Here is a 17,833-nt window from a genome sequence, read left to right on the forward strand (position 1 = left end):
GGGGAATCGATTTACTAGAACGTTATGTGTAAAGCTAAACCCCCCTTTTCAATTTTTTTATAATCTGGTAGTTTAGTGTCCAATAATCTGCAGAAATAGTTTTTAAAAAAAAAGACGAACAGGAAACATTGTAAGGAGGTGGGTGTTGATTGTTCAAGTGCACCTACATATTTTTTTAAAATATTTTCTTTAGCTAAGTTGTGAGTGAATAAAACTAGAACTTGATTTTTTTTTTAACTATGTTTTTCGCGTCACAAATTATTTATTTACGATTATTTAATTTGTATTTTTCCTTGCAAGTTTGATTTTTTTTTTCAAACAAAATAAAGCAAATGTTTTTTTTAATGTAAAAAAAAACAAAACCACTTGATCAATTTACATATTTAAAAAACAATATTTGTTTTTATGACCTAACCCAGCGTAGTTTATCTCCTAAAAAGAAATAAAAGTATACTGGGGGGGGACTCATACGTTTCAACAGTCTTAAAGGATAATATAAAAGGATTTTTTTAATAATTAAAGGTCGAGGAGGAGGGAAATACCGAGGAAATAATGCATAAAGCAGACCTCCGCTGGAAAAGTGCAAAGAGGACTGGGACCTTGGTGAGGCTTATTGCCACCCCAACTCCAATGAAGATCAATGGTCGCTGCCAACGAGAACTCAGTAGTAAATGACAGTTACGGTCATGCAAATTCATCTGCAAAGGTTATCATCAAAGATTTAACTTGAAGAACAGCATGTGATGTTCTCTGGAGCCTGAGTGACAACAATCTCCCCAGATTTTCATATAGGAGTCTGTGACATATTTCCATTGTATGAAACCCAACGATATCATTATACCATTTTTAGGCAGAACAGATACTACCCTTGGATGATAACCAAAAAATCAAGAAGGTATATTTTAGTTTCACGTACGGCCCAAAAGCGACATCATTTTTTTTTCTTTTTTTTTTTTGCTTTTTTTTTTTCTTTTTTTTTTTTGCTTTTTATTTTGTTTTTGTTTTTTTTGTTTTTTTTTGTTTGTTTTTTTTTTGTTTTTTTTTTTTTTTACATTGCGTCTTCGGTGATCGGAAGGTCCTATTTATAAAAAAAAAAGATGATAAAAGATAACATATGTTACGCTAATAAAAATTAATTTAATGTCCATAGTATGCTATCAGCTTCTATCCGCCTTTTTAATAAATAGGATCTTCCTATCGAATAATATATCATCTAGAAACTGCGACACACGTATGTGCGTTACAGGTAGTACGGTATTAATATAGATAATACATGGAATACTAATACAAATCACAAGAAATGGATATAATAAAGAGGTTGGCTAAAAGAAGAAACTTGTTAATGCAAAAGCACAGCGTGAAAGAAACTGCTTCCAGCAACTGAGTTGTTTTCTCTTTTTGACGTTATTTTCTCTTTTTGATTGAAGTCGGCAATCAACTTAGGCCAGAACGTTATTCGTCGTCTTGCAACTCGACAGGATCAAAGGACGCGGCAACGAATGAAGTAATAAAATGTATGCAAATCATCAAACAGATGTAAAGATAAATCACGAACAAGAAATTGGCGTGGTAAGGCATCAGAAGTCGTAACTTATTCCGTTTGAAGAGGATTGATTCTTCGTCTTAAATGCAAATCCAAGCAAAGAATAACAAGTGCCATTTAACCAGCGATCAGCTAATTGTTTTTTTTTTTTGTTTGTTTTTTTGTTTGTTTGTTTATTGGGGGGGGGGTTCTGTTTGTTTGTTTTTTTTCAACCCAGACAAAGCATATTGCTACTGTGATAGGTGTCAGATTTATAAGGAAAACTTGAGTAAGGAGTTGGGCAACAAGATTTTGTTTATATTACATTTAAATTTATGCACATTGGAACAGTCAGAAAGACGTGAAACAGGTAGGGAATTCCAAGGGTAAGTGGTTCGAAGAGAGAAACTATTAGAGTTGACAACCTTCTGGCATCCAAGTATCTCTACAGTGAAAGGGAGATTTGTTGAGGACAGTAATCAAAATCCTAGCTTATTTGGTTCACCAATTGTACAGCAGACTTAATATATAAGCAAACATATTTCTGTTTTTGCGAAACATGTGGGTGTTTATTTTGTCTTTGGATTAACAGAAATTATATTTATAATTAATTGTAAATAACTATAATAAATTATGAATATTTAAATTATATTAATGATTACTTATGCATAATAATAATTTATTGTAAATAATTCGATTATATTAATAAATTATTGTGAATAATTAAATTAGTGACGTAGTTTTCTCTACTCTAAATAAAAAATATCGGTTGGTGTTTTTTTTTTCTTTAGGTCATCAGAAATTATCCTTGCAATTTCTACATGGAAAATGCGAATAAAATCTACGTATTTATATGATTATAAGTCTGAACACAAGTGAAGCTTTATTTTTGTTTATATGGTGTAAAGTAGTATAAATATGTTATGATGCATTTTGACTTTAGCGTTATTCCTCTGATTAGTGTGAGTTATAATATTATTTTCTTCAGGGGAAATTTACTAAAATTGAACCTTTTTACTAGGCGCTCGCCACTTATCAAGGTCCAAGGTCCACTCGAGACTAAGGGGTAATGTGTCGGGTAGACAACACCGTCACGATCAGCAATGGTGGAACTTGGGTAGGGTTTGATTTAAGAGAACGATACAACACACTTATTTACATTAGATTTGAAAATGACCGTATTATAATCAGCTGGGAAGCAGCCCCGTGATATTGTATTCCACAGACGAACGGGTCTAGAAAAGAAACCTTGGCCATGCTTAATTTTCCTGTAGTTTTAGGCAATGATAAAGAGTAAGAAGAGTTATTTAGAGTTGTTGTATATTCATAGACTAGCACCTGCTTGACTGAGCTCTAATCCATTAAACTAACGATAGGGAAAAGATAGACTTACAAAGACACGTCTGTGAAAAAGAGAAAATAGAGAACCAAAAAAGGGTATCACCCACTAGAATTTGAAGACTGTTTTTTACCCTGTCAAGGTTTAGCAGCTCCTCCTAAGATGTGGCAGCATTATTCCATTTTAGGACATGTATTTTAAAACATGTATAGGTAATGATTTTTATCGGGAGAGAGATACTTTCTGGAGCGGTAAAATAATTCAACTTTTTTACAATGGTTTTGCCAACGGGTTTAATGCAAGACTTTCATTTCAGGTGAGGAGTGAAGGTCAGTTCCAGAAGTTTCTTAAAGGGCACTTACTCAAGACGAGAGCCATTCATTTCAGCTAGAGCCGAGTGGCAATCAGAGGGCAGGTTGTGAAAAGATAAAAGTTTGGTTTTTAAAGTATTCACTGCTAGTAATCATTAAGTAGGGTTATGACAACAGCATATTCTTTTCATTCTTTTGACTCTCGAGTATATATCGGACACAGTTACACACAGTTAATTAGCCGATCACTCTATATAAAAGCATATAAGATATCAACGGATACACTCTCGAGAGTCAAACCATGAAAAGAATATGCTGTTGTCTTAACCCTACTAATAAGTTACTAACAGTTTCCCTGAAATGAACGAGAGTTCATGTGTTCTCCTGTTCGAATTCCTTGCTGTTCTTCCGTTGACAAAACCTCAGTCTGTTTTTATATAATTTCAAAATCATTCTAAAGTTAATTACTGATCAAATAACAGCTCTCACTAACATCACACTGGCGAACTCAGCCAATAGTAATTGATCAGAGTTCACTGTTGTTGAATCATTAAACTAATTAGAAAGGTTCTCGTTTTATGTTGAACTAGCGTCTGGGAGCCAAACATTTGCCATGCCATGACTATATAGAATATGTGGTGATCTAAAAAGGAAGAGGGAACATAGTACACCAGAAAGAAGAGACCAGTGCGTCTTTAAATGAACAAACCACTACTACACTGGTACTGTAGTAGTGGCTCTAGGCTTTTATAAATGTTGACCAATAAGTTTTTAAAAAATCACTATTTTCGCACTATTTTACCATAATAATGTTTTAAATTCTCTTAGATCTATTGTGCATATTAAATGTCCCAACTGGTTGTCACTATTATGAATATTTCTATTGCAGATTCACTCACAAAAATAACTCCATAAAATCATTAATAAACTTCACTATGTTTTCTGTAATCCAACCATAATTAATACAAATAAATTTCAGGCATGCATGACTTGCCCACCATGTTTCACTCATTTCATTTTATCACTGACGAATTAAATCAGGGTCAAAGAGATCGTCATTGGGGCGACGATCACCTTCACAAATAAATAAAGATTGGTGTGAGCAGACTATTACTTAAAAGAAATTGATTATAAGACAGGACAACTTAACAAGTATTTATTCATGTTAGACTTGAACGCGAACATGCTGTAGGCAGTTGAGAAGCAGATTCGAGGTACCTTCTTGGACAGAATGGGATGTTATATGTTCATAGCAGTTTCTCTGAGTTTTTTGTAAAGGCGAACGAAAAGTTTTTTGTTGAGGTTAAATCTAAATGTTTTTGCTGTGATTGTTTTGCAAGGGCACGAGGGATTGGAGCTTAGTTGAGTACATACTATGATCATAACGATAAAGTACAGAGAGACTATCATCACCTCTTCTGTGTAAAAGACAGTAGGAACTGTGAAGTCAATTTTGTACTTTATTAAAAGAGAAAATAGTGCGCTCAACGCCCCTCCAGATATGACAACATTACTCCATTGTGTAATGCATCTGTCTCTTATGCAGGTATAAGATTGCGTCAGCAGTGAAGGGTTTCTGGAATATAAACATTATCTATTTTTGCAAGCAACCTGAGAAACATATTTGAGTCTTCCATTTCAGGTCTGGGGGGAAGGTCAGTCATAGAAGCTTTCCAATACTTTGAAATACAAGTTTCTTTTGTTTGAAAATATGTTTGGAACTTGCTTCTGTAAGTAACTGGTGCTATTTCATGCTGAGAGTGTCATCCCCTCTAGTAGTCTAGTCTATTCTATTATTTCAAAAATTGCTGGTGAGGAAGTATTAATGACATTTATGTAATAGACCCAAACACTATTCATCCACCTCACAAAATCTGCGGCAACCAATAAAGCAACGTCACTTGTTCGCACACGCACGTTTTATTTGTTTAGTTTGTTGTTTTCAATTTTTTTTTTTAATCTTGTCTATTTAGGTTTCCTTTTTTTGTTTTTATACATTATTTTATTCTTATTTTTACGGTCATTGGTCTTTCCTCTAAGCATCTTTATTGTTCATTGGTTTTTGTTTGTATCGCCATAATATACAAATAACTAATCTGATATATAAAGTAAAGTCAGTCCCTCTACATGGATTTTACACTAGCATCGGTAAAGAAGGCTACTATCATGAATGATTTAATTTTGCTCTTTCTGCTATATATTGGGCTACGTTGCTAGGAATCCAAATTTTAGTTTGACTCGCTTTCATCATTTGTATATTCAGTTCTCGGTATTTTCTGAATTTGTTATGAATACAAAATATCGAACGAGTTTTTATTCCCATATTCAGATCTACTACTACTTCGATCGAAGTACTCCTGAAAGGCGTTTGTTTCGCTATGATACCCAAAGATTAATCTTACACGTAAAGTTACTCCTCTGGTATTTGGTATGATAACAAAGCGCACACACAAATCTATTAACTTAGTGGTTTTTTGTCACATATTGATTCATGTTGTTCGAAAACAAAATTTTGTTGTTTTTTTTTTTCGATTTTTTTTTTCAAATATTTAGTCCTGCTCGATATTTTCTTTTCATACATATAGGAAGTTGGAGGATTCCTCGCAATCACATTCAATTCTATAACAACTACCCTCGACGTACACTGAGAAATGCACCCGTAAGATGTTTGTTTCCCGATGATATAGAATAGTAATCTTACACACAAAATAAAAGTTCCTCTTCCCTCCATTGGTGTTCGATAGCTTCAATAACAAAACCCACATACCTTTTCATTTCATGATTTCTGTCATATATTTGTCTATGTTGTTAGAAACCAACATTTTAGTTCAGCTCGCTTTCTTTCATTTTGATATTTAATATTTCTTTTTTCAAATTGGTGATGATTACAGAAAGTTGGGGAAGTTTTCACTCTCACATTCAGACATACTACAACTGGCACCAACGTCTACTGGGAATATTTTATTGTATCTTGTATATTAATTGATCGAAAACAAAATAAATCCTAATTGTCTACAGTAAACATCAGCAAATAAAAACAACCCTGTTCATTGATGGGAGTAAATCAATCTACTAGTACGTAACAGTCCACTCTTGACTCTATTCGATATCTATTCAACAAATTAGTAAAAATGTAAACCGGAATTACGTTAGCTCTTGACTGGGTCCAATGCGATAGGAAATATGTTTTCATGTTGCTGGGAATTGCTTAGCGCATATTATTAGGCAAATACAATCGATACGTATTGTAGAGTATTTCTCATTCATTTAACGATATTTGCGAATTTATTGCAACAGCGTCAATTATCATAAGTCTGTCGAAAGATTAAGGTTCGTCTGACAATATGTCGACATAAGGCTATGTCTTTTTTTTTTAGAAAGTTCATTGACGCTGGCATGAATCGCTGGCATGAATCGCTGACATGGACGTCAGAGATGTGTCAGCTGTAAAAGAAAAAATCTAGAGCACAAAAGATGGTTCGCTTTAATAGTACTACTCTCGTCTTCGTAGCTCTTCAACTTTTTAAATAGGTAGTTTTACTTTTCGAAACCCCCTCGCACACGCGCGCGCACACACGCACACACACACACACACAAGTTTGGTGGTTAAATTTTAAATTCTGAAAAAAACAATATATAGACACATATATTCGAATTAAGAATATATCGTTTGACAAAAGGAATATATAGAAGGGGTTCTGTTAATTTCCTTAATCCATGGATTTTCAATAATGACTCATATCACCAGAGGAAATGAAATGTGGTTAGCAAAATGTTCAGATGTGAATGGACGCTTATTTTGCTTTTCAGCACAATTATTGAAAATAGTTTCTTAAAATCAAGAGGTCAATCCTTTTAAAGAATACTAAAATACAACCCACCCCCGAAAAAATTCCTTTAAGCACCTGTATGCTCGCTCAATTTTAACCCTCCTCCTCTCTCTCTCTTTACCCTCTCTACTTCACCCCACTCTCTTCTTTCCCTCATCTAAAAGGCTTCCTTCACCCACTATCAACAAGAAAGCGAACTATCTTTCTACCGAGACTCACACCAGAATCTAATCGTCCAACGCACCGTTCTAAATATCATCTCCCGGATTATTTTGCTATTTTGCTACCCATACTATTGGTTTCGAGGTCCATTGCATACATAATGCAATGCTCAAATTCTATTACTCACGGGGATAATTACAATGGAATGTTATACCCACCAACATCGGATATACTTTGTCAACACCGAGAAAGCTTTCGGACTACATCAACCAACACACACTCAACGCACCAACGAATACGGCTGCCCCGTATACTATTCGAAAAATCAATAAGGGGCAATACGCTTTTGCTATATGGGAATATTATCTTCTCCCCTGAACCTATTTTCCGCTCACCTGGATTTATAATCCCGAAGGACATTGTACTCCTTCCGATAATTGACTGCCCAGGTTGTATTAACTTCTCTTTTCGTATAATTCTTCCATATAATTATCCACAACGACTCAAACTATTTTCAATAATTGTGCTGAAAAGTAAAATAAGCGTCCATTCACAGCTAAACATTTTGCTAACCGCATTTCATTTCCTTTGATGATATGAGCCATTATTGAAAATCCATGGATTAAGGAAATTAACATAACCCCTTCTATATATTCCTTTTGTCAAACAACAAATTCTTAATTCTAATTAATTCGTATATATGTTGTTGTTTTTTTTTTTCAGAATTTAAAATTTAACCACCAAACTTATATATTGCTCTATTCTTAAATATTGAGCTTTTCCTTTTTGTCTAGGATCACCTTGAAAGTATTACTTCAAGTAATATCCATCCGGATTTTTCATCGGAATTCTTTCAGTGTCTTATCTCGCTTATATATATATATATATATATATATATATATATATATATATATATATAATCAAAATCAGCGATATATATTATAAAATGCAGAATCATCTATAAAGGTTCTTTTTATTCATGCTATAGTTTTCGTATATAATATTAGTCCGCGTGTTTTAAAATAAGTAAAGAATACCACAAAACAATTTAATTGAGCTTGCTTTTAAAAGAAATAATTCGAGGAATACGATATGGGATATATTCCTATACATACAGTTTCGCCAAAAAGAAAGTCCGCATTTGCCATTTTTTTAAACACTGCAAATTTAAGCTAAACTTAATGTAACTGTTTAAACAACCTATACCTCATTTGATTTGCCTTTTATTCCTCTATCATTTTACCTGTTCATATCTGATTTTTAATTGAAGTATCCTAGTGATCATGTTAATTTAAAAAAATAGCTTCAAATCGAGAAGGCAAAAAGAAACTCCACAGCAACAAATGAGCGTAAAACCAGCTTTAACAACCTCCTTTTAGACAACAAAGCATCTCTAAACGTAATTGTTGTTGTTCCAGGTTATACAACATAACATTTAGTTTATGTCTCGACTTTCTCTTAGTGATCGTTAGAGGCTCATTAATCTCAATTTTTCTTGTTTAACCAATCGAGAAATCGGTTGCAGATTGAAATGTGATGGGAAAACGGTACGAATGACTGTACAAAAGCACGAAAACACCAGCAATGTTCGTGATGCATTTAAATCTGGACTTTCTATAGTTACTTCCTACAAAGCAGACTATACTATCAAGATCTGCAGCCTCAGAAACAGATTTGAAACGGCTTGCTAAATCCAACAGTATAATCTTGTTAAAAAGTGCTCTCTTTCTACAGTTAAGAACGGATGAAAGGAATTTAATTAATATGTTGACTAAGCATTTTATACCCTACTTTGCACGGAATTTGGATAATAATCCCATCTTCGTGCAGGATAATGCTCCCATTCACACAGCTGACAATATCGAGAGATTCCTTGAAGAGCATGATATTCCATGAGTGGATTAACCTGCACAATCTTCAAACCTGAATTCTATCGAAAACGTATGAAATTGCATCAAGCAACAGCTATGTAATGATAAAGTTTTAAATTTGGAAGAACTTTGGACAAAAATTAGAGAAGTGGGATCCCTTTCACCAGAATATTACTGCAGACTAATTCAAGATAATGTCCCAAAATTTACAGGCTGTCAAATTGCAGAAGAGCTATGCTACTAAATAATAACTAGTTCATTGTGTTCCTGTTGTATTTGTGTTGCATTAATGCTCTAAAGTTACGTTTAAATAACAATTTTCCATTGAGCGTAGTTTCCTTTTGCCTTCTCGATTTGAAGTTATTTTTTATTAATTTAGGTGAACACTATGATACTTCAATTAAAAGTAAATATAAACAGGTAACATTATAGAGGAAAAAAAGGCGAATCAACTGAGGTATAGGTTGTTTGCACAGTTACATTAAATTTAGCTTAAATTTGCGGTTTATGAAAAAATTACACGTGCGGACTTTCTTTTGGTGGGACTGTATGTGTATCTATCGGAAGTTATATATATATATATATATATATATATATATATATATATATATAACTTCCGATAGATACACATACAGTGCCACCAAAAGAAAGTCCGCACGTGTAATTTTTTCATAAACCGCAAATATACGTGTAATTACCTAGAGCTATATAAATAGAAAAAGGTGAGGGATAAATAATTATGAAATTATCAATCAAGTTTCATAGGAGGAAACGTTTCGGAAACGGTATCCTTTTATTCATTTCATATTTACAAATAAAACCATCGAGAAATAAAAAGTATTTCTGCATATCGTCTCCCTCATCAGCATAAATTTAAGGGGGGAGAAGACACCAAATTTTTACCAGCTTATTGGAGCAATATAGTTTGTGAACCTTTGTAAGGGATTGTTTTTATATTGTCTTTTTTTTTAACCGTAAGACTGCGTCTAAGTGCGCAAAACGTATTTGATAAGGATATTTTTTTTAATCTAAAAGAGATCCTTGATGTTTGTAACCATTTTTTTTAAATCTAATTGCTAACCAGATATCCAGAAATATTTTGTTTATTTCTCGATTGTTTTATTTTTAAATATCGAATGAATAAAATGATATCGTTTCCGAAATGATTGTACACATTAACATGATTTTCTTATGTTTCCCCCATGAAAACTTGATTGATAATTTCACAATTATTAGTCCCGCACCCTTATATATATATATATATATATATATATATATATATATATATATATATATATATATATATATATATATATATATACTAGACTAGACTACCCGTGACCCGTTGTGTCATTATGTTTTATTAGCTATGGAATTCATGTATGAGCGTGACACTTGTGACGTAAAGGAAATAGTTTTTTTTTACATAACAGAAACATTTCTACGAAAGTGTATTAAAATGAAAAATCACGGACGGATCACTCAAACATGAAAAAAAAATGATCCTTCCTATTCGTATAAAGTTACCTATTTTTCCGAATAATCGCTCAAAAATCGAAAATTAAACATGATTTTCCTACAAATCGAACGCCGACGAAAGCCATTTAGCAGCAAAAACGCACATGAACCTGCCGATGAGAAATATAAGAATGAAAACCCCATATTGGAATCTTTCAACCAAGTTATAGAAACTTAAAATCTAAAAAAAAAAATAATTAATAAAACCTTAAGCAAAAAAAATAAAACCTAAATAAATAAAATAAAATAAAACTAATATTGAAACAGATTAGTAAATGTGTCAAAAAAATTCACCGTTCTCACACAACTATTTTGTATCTAGAAATGTAAACAAAACATAAAAAGAAGGAAGTGAGGAAGGTAAAGGGGCGGATAGAGAGGAGTAGTAGTAGTAGTAGTAGTAGTAGTAGTAGTAGTAGTAGTAGTGGCTTTACTACAATTGTTCTTATGTTTGTCAACGGGTTAAAGTTGTTTAGTTGTAAGAAAATAGCGACAGTATAGTTGTAATACAGAATAGGTGCAAAATACCCCCCTTTTCCCATGTTAAATAATAATTTCGAAATAATAACGTTAATATTTCAGTGCGCAGGTCAAAATCTGCAAAAGAAGCGATTTGTGTTTATTTGTTTACGTTTTTATGGGTTAATCTTTATGCGCGAATGCGCAACCGGATGTCGTAAACCGGAAAGTGGGTTACATCACTCGTTACAAGGTCATTTGAGTTTTATAATTATATATATATATATACATGTATATATATATATATATAAAGAGAGAGAGAGAGAGAGAGGGAGAGAGAGAAAAGGAGAGACAAAACATCTGGTCTATATCGTATCACGATGAGCAAAATTTTCAAGGTTGGAAGAAGCAAGGATGTAATGGATGCGATAACCATCTTCATTATCAGTAGTTAAAATATGACCACGATTAGATCGATGGTATCTTGTTCTTATACTAGGCGAACAGTGATGACAAATCGACACATGGTAACTATCGTAGTATCTCTTTATTGGAAGTTGTTGCTAAGGTACGATTAAAAACCTTACTTAACAAGCTCATGGGTTTCATTTCTCCGGTAGCTATCCTTGAATCGTAAAGAAAAATTAAGAGTAGACCGGAGAACAGTTGACTTTATATTTGCCGCAAGACAAACACAAGGCGCGTGTATTGAGCAATGTATACATTTGTGTCAAGGTTTTGTCCACTTGACGATCGTGTGTGACACTGAAGAAACGCTCCCTGAATAACTAATGGAGTAGAGTTGTGTGTATTGCCAAGCGGGTATATCAACATGTGATGGTTCATTATGTTTCCTAACTTTTTTTTAGATAAGTATCGATAATCTGTAATATTTGTATTATTTTACTACCGTTCTCATCACGGGTGTTATTTTCACAATGTTTTGGCCAGTGTAACTTCTGACCTTTAAAAGATTTTTGCTTAGAACTGATTATTACTTATAATTATATCGGTTACACAGCAGGTCTTTGCAGAAATGATTCAAATAGTTCTCCATGTGTCCTTCGATGACTTACAGTCTACTGAAATTACTTTTAAAACGCCATTTAGTATGGTAACATTTCTATGAGGAAACTTTTTTGGTCCCCCGACAAAAGAAGAGTGGACCTGTAAATTTACCCTTGTCCGTTCGTCCGATATTCCGTTCGTCTGTCTGCACTTTTCTCAATAACTAAGCCTTGGAATTTTTTTAAATTTTGCACAAACATTAACATGATATGATTAAAAAAGGTAACAGACCGGATTTTCCGGGGAAACTCCAGTCCCCCCCTCCGGGGTGCCTTTCGGTTTAAAATGGCTAAAATTGACACATTTTTTTTTTTTTTTTTTTGCTTATTAAAAAAATTGATGCTTTGGATTTTTATAAAACTTTCTGAAAAGTTGTAACTAACTGATTTCTTTATAATTTTGTTTGTCTATACTTCGCGATTACTCTTGGGTGTGTCCCTGGGGCTCTTTTAGGGCTAAAAAAAACACTATTTTTGTGACTATTTTGCCATATTTGTCCAAAATTTTCTGTGTATGTCTATTTAGCAGTGTTGTATAATGCTGAACTCAAATTTAAATATGTTAAGGCCTTGGGGATTTGGGGAGTTAAATGGCAAATGATGAACTTACTCATTTCTTTTTTTTTTTTTTGCTTGATGCAGAACCCAAATTTACATATGATAAGGCCTAAAACTGCACCGTTTGTTCATTTTCACCAGGATTTTACGTCATTTGGGGACTTATTCCAATTTCAATTCACTCAATTACTGTCCCAGTTCTGTTAAACTCGATGTTAAAATATTTTTGATTACTAATGACGACCCCAATGATTCCTACGATCTTACTTATAACATACGGTTATGACAATCAACCAATCAGAAGCCTCCAACTTTAATCTCAATCTCTGTCTTGAAACGACTGAACGGTCACTGCATTGATTCTTCGCCGCCATCTTTGTTACTAAGAATTACCCAACACTCGAGATCGTGACTGCATTGATTCTTTGCCGATTTGATTTACTACCGCCATCTCTGTTCAACATAACACTCGAAAATGATTGTTATGTCAAACCGCCTCTCCATTTTAGGACGAAATAGCTTGTACGAAAAAAGTATATATATATATATATATATATATATATATATATATATATATATATATATATATATATATACAAGCGGCAAAAAGAAAGTACGCACTTGTAAGTTTTTCAAAAACTGCAAATTTAAGTTAACTTTAACGTAACTGTTTAAACAAACTATACCTCATTTGATTGGCCTTTTATTCTTCTGTAATTTTACCTGTTTATATTTGACTTTTAATTGAGGTATTATATTGTTCACATCAATTTAAAAAAATAACTTCAAATTGAGGAGGAAAATGAGAATCTGCATAATGGAAAATTGTTATTTAAATGTAACTTTAGGACATTAATGCAACACAAATACAATAGGAACCCAATGAACTAGTTAATGCTTAGTAGCATAGCCCTTCTGCAAGTTCACAGCCTGCAATATTTTGGGGAATTCTTTGAATTAGACTGCAGAAATACTCCGGGAAAAGAGCACCCCACTTTTCTTTAATTTTTGTCCAAAGTTCTTCCAAATTTAAAACTTTATCATTACATAGCTGTTGTATGATGAAATACAATACGTTTTCGATGGGATTGAGGTCTGGATATTGTGCAGACCAATCCAAACACGGAATATCATGCTCTTCTAGGAACCTCTTGACATTGCCAGCTGTGTAAATAGGAGCATTATCCTTCATGAAGATGGGATTATCATCCAAATTCCGACCAAAGTAGGGTAGAAAATGCTCAATCAACATATGGATGTACTTGGTCGAATTAATTCGACCTTGCAAGCGAACTACATTGGTACTATTAATGCCCCACGCCAAAACTGAACCTTCGCCACCTTTCAGCGTTAAAACTGAGCACCTAGAATTAAATTCTTCGTCTTTCCTTCGACGGACGTACTGCCTACCATCACTGCCTAGCGTATTGAACTTGCTTTCGTCGCTAAAAATCACTTTTGACCAATATGAAGAGTCATGATCTTAATTGCATCTGGCGAAGTCCAGACGGCGCTTTCTGTTCTTTACAGAAATCATTGGCTTGTGTCTTACAACATATCCTCGCAAATCAAATTGCTTTAATCTGTTCTTGACAGTAGAAAGAGAGCAATTTTTAACAAAATTCCACTGTTGTTGGATTTGGGGAGCTGTTTCAAATCTGTTTCTTGGGATGTGGATCTTGATAGCATTGTCTTCCCTGAAAGGAATAACTCTAGTACGACCAGATTTAAGGGCATCACGAATACTGGCGGTGTTTTGATGCTTTTACACAGTCTTTCGTACCGTTTCTCATCACATTTCAATCTGCGGCCGATTTCCCGATTGGATAAACCAGAAAGATAAAGATTAATGAACTTCTGACGATCACTAAGAGAAAGTCGTGGCATATGGACTAAATGTTACGTTGTATAACCTGGAACAACAACAACAATTACGATTAAAGATGCTTTGTTGCTTGTTGGTGGATATTTTAAACTGATTTAAGGGCGATAACTTAAGCTAGTCTGGAGCGAATTTGTTGCTGCGGACTTTCTTTTTGCCTCCTCAATTTGAAGTTATTTTTTTAAAATTGACGTGAACACTATAATATTTCAATTAAGAGTCAAATATGAACAGGTAAATTATAGAGCAATAAAAGGCAAATCAAATGAGATATAGGTTGTTTAAAGAGTTACATTAAATTCATCTTAAATTTGCAGTTTTTGAAAATATTACAAGTGCGGACTTTTTTTTTGCCGGCACTATATATATATATATATATATATATATATATATATATATATATATATATATATATATATATATAACATGTCAGTTTTACCGGTTTGCTACATTTTAACCATTGTAATTTATTTTATGCATATTGTTATTACTTAAACATAGCATAAACATTTATTCATAACTTTTTCTTTCAGATTATTAAAGCCTCATTTAAAATTTGCTGCAATATTCTCACCTATGTTAACCCGAAAACAACCTTCTTTAGTCAACAGAAAGAGAGTCATCTTCCATCATGATAATTCTCGTCTTCATGCAGCACTAATGACAAAAGATCTTGGAGAACTTGGTTGGAAATCTCTCCTCATCCCACATATTCTCCTGACCTAGCTCCTTCGGGTTAGATTCATATTTCACACCAAAACCCAAAGAATTTTACAAATAATGCATCCATAAGCTCGTCGACAGATGGAATTAAGTTATAGAGAAAATATCGCTATTGTTATTAATAAAGATTTTCAAAACACTTATTTTCAAGATGAAAATTTTAAATCGGCAAAATCGTTTGCAGCGATTATATATATATATATATATATATTCGAAGGTAAACAGCTACATTTGGTCGCTACAAACAGTCATCTGTTTCAGTCAATGAGATGGCTGTTTGTAGCGACTAAATGTAACTGTTTACCGTCGAATAAATAAAAAAATATTTTCTCTTGTTATCGAGCACTATTAACATCCTCGTTGAGTTCACCAGTTCCTACTTTTAAACATCTGAAGCCTGAATAATTACATATATATATATATATATATATATATATATATATATATATATATATATATATATATATATATATACACGCAAAGGGTCTCGTAATAAAAATACAATATAAAAAATACTTAATCGTCTATGTCGTCACTAAATTTTCTAGTTGCTAATAAACTTTGTAATGACGAATTCATAAAATTTCTGGGGTGGGGTACGATGGGTTGTAATTAGAAATTGGAACTGATTTTATAATCAAATAAGTAATATAACTCTCTCTTTCTTTCTTTTTTTCTTTCTGTGTGTGTGTGTGTGTGTGTGTGTGTGTCTATCTATTTATCTACCCATTTATCTCTGTCTTAAACAATGCAAGTTGTTCCCATTTATTTTTATTTAAAGATTCTTGATTCCGTTTTTATTTAATGTTATTTTAGTGGACAGAATGTTCCTATTAATTATATTACACATATATTTCTGGAGCACTTGAGTTAATGTTCTATATTATATTATATTATATTATATTATTTCATGTATTCTAATGCTTCAACACTCATCATGACTAAAAGTCTTCTCGATGATAAGAGTTCATCGGGTGGGTCGATTGACAGTTAAATGGTGATATTTATTTATAGGCCATTGAAAATAAGAGTAGTGGTTAATAGGCAGAAATCAGAAGCTCTCAGTATTAATGCTGGAGTCACTCAGGGATCCATCCTAGGCCTAACTCTCTTCCTGATCTACATTAATTATCTTCCAAATCACATCCTTACATCATTCGTAGACATTTATGCTGACGACACAACCATCTATGGTAGCATATCAAAGACCATAAACGACCAAGTTCTCTTTGATTCTCTCTTTTGAGCACGTGGTACAATGGGGAAGGAAGTGGCTGGTTACTTTTAATGCATCTAAAACCAAGCTTCTATCTTTACATCATCAACGCTGTGATGCCCATCTGGCATCAGTCGGAAAATGGCTCTAGTCTTGGGGAGGTTTCATGTTTTGACAAGCTTCTGGGCTTGACCTTTACTCCCGATCTGAAATGGAACACGTATAGCAAATCCATTGCCAAGGTCGCTGGAAAAATCGTGGGATCCATCTACCGCTCCAGTAGATACTTCACTCCTAATGCAATTCTCTGCCTATATCAAAGCCAGGTACGGCCGACGATGGAGTACTGTTGCCACATCTGGGCAGGAGTTGCTAGAAGCAGCTTATCCTGCCTTGATAGAGTTCAAAACAGACTTTGTAGCTTAGTAGGGGATGCCCTTTTCTTTTCCCTGCAACCTCTTTCCCACAGAAGAGACGTTGCGAGCCTGTATCTGCTTTATCGCTATTTTCATGGCAAGTGCTCATCTGAGCTTCAATCTATGGCCCCCCCTCGCCAAACTTCACGAAAAATATTCGTATATCCAAAACCACTATCAATAATTTTCCACATTCTTTATCTGTGCCTAAACCTAAATGTAGGTTCCATGAACAAAGCTTCTTTCTTAGAACTGCACGCCTTTGGAACTCTCTTCCGTTTGTCTGCTTTCCGGCTGACTACAATCTGATTGTCTTCAAGTTCAACTTAAAAAAGTTCTTGATGAACCGACCCCCTAAGTAATCCAATTTATAAAATTCCCACTACTTATGTTTACTACGCTATAATTACATACCCATTCACTCTTATCCTCGCGTGTCCTCCGGGTCTTGATAAGTGGTGATTCCTGTGTAAAAAAAAAACACAGGAGGGAATCGAATTTGATTACTTAGAATGAAAAATGTTCATTGAAGCTATATTTGAAGATGACCATGCTGCAGCTCTCAGTGAAACAATCTCGATTATCACGACGCCAGGTTTATAAAAAAAAAAAAAAACGATGTTTTCAACTCTTATTTTATGTTTTCCGGCCACCCGTGTTATGCTTGCTAACCCTGCTAGCTAGAGTAGTATAAACACGTTGTATTCTTGTTGTATTCTTTTATGTGATGACAATTAAAAATGACGGGAAAACTGAATAAACCGTGGATCACCAAGAAGGTGTGGGAGGAAGTGGTCTGGGACTCAGATCCACAGGTGTAGACCAATGTCGTCGTCGCCGCTGCTAACAACGTATCCTTCCGCTTGGTGTCTGCACGCCCCGCCTAACACCAGCTAGCAACGTTGCAAGTCGGGTGTCCAAGCCAATAAATGGATCTACATAGCGCTGTTGTCATTCGC

General features: G+C 33.8%; 1 long non-coding RNA gene across 1 annotated transcript in view; it reads right to left on the reverse strand.

Moving 5' to 3' along the window:
• The window catches only part of LOC145279870 (uncharacterized), a 95,923-nt gene that overhangs the window by 43,639 nt on the left and 34,451 nt on the right, over positions 1-17,833 (reverse strand). The window lies entirely within an intron of this gene.

The sequence above is a fragment of the Euprymna scolopes genome, chromosome 7 (assembly GCF_053919585.1).
Source record: "Euprymna scolopes isolate OS-2025 chromosome 7, ASM5391958v1, whole genome shotgun sequence".
Taxonomy (NCBI): Eukaryota; Metazoa; Mollusca; class Cephalopoda; order Sepiida; family Sepiolidae; genus Euprymna; species Euprymna scolopes.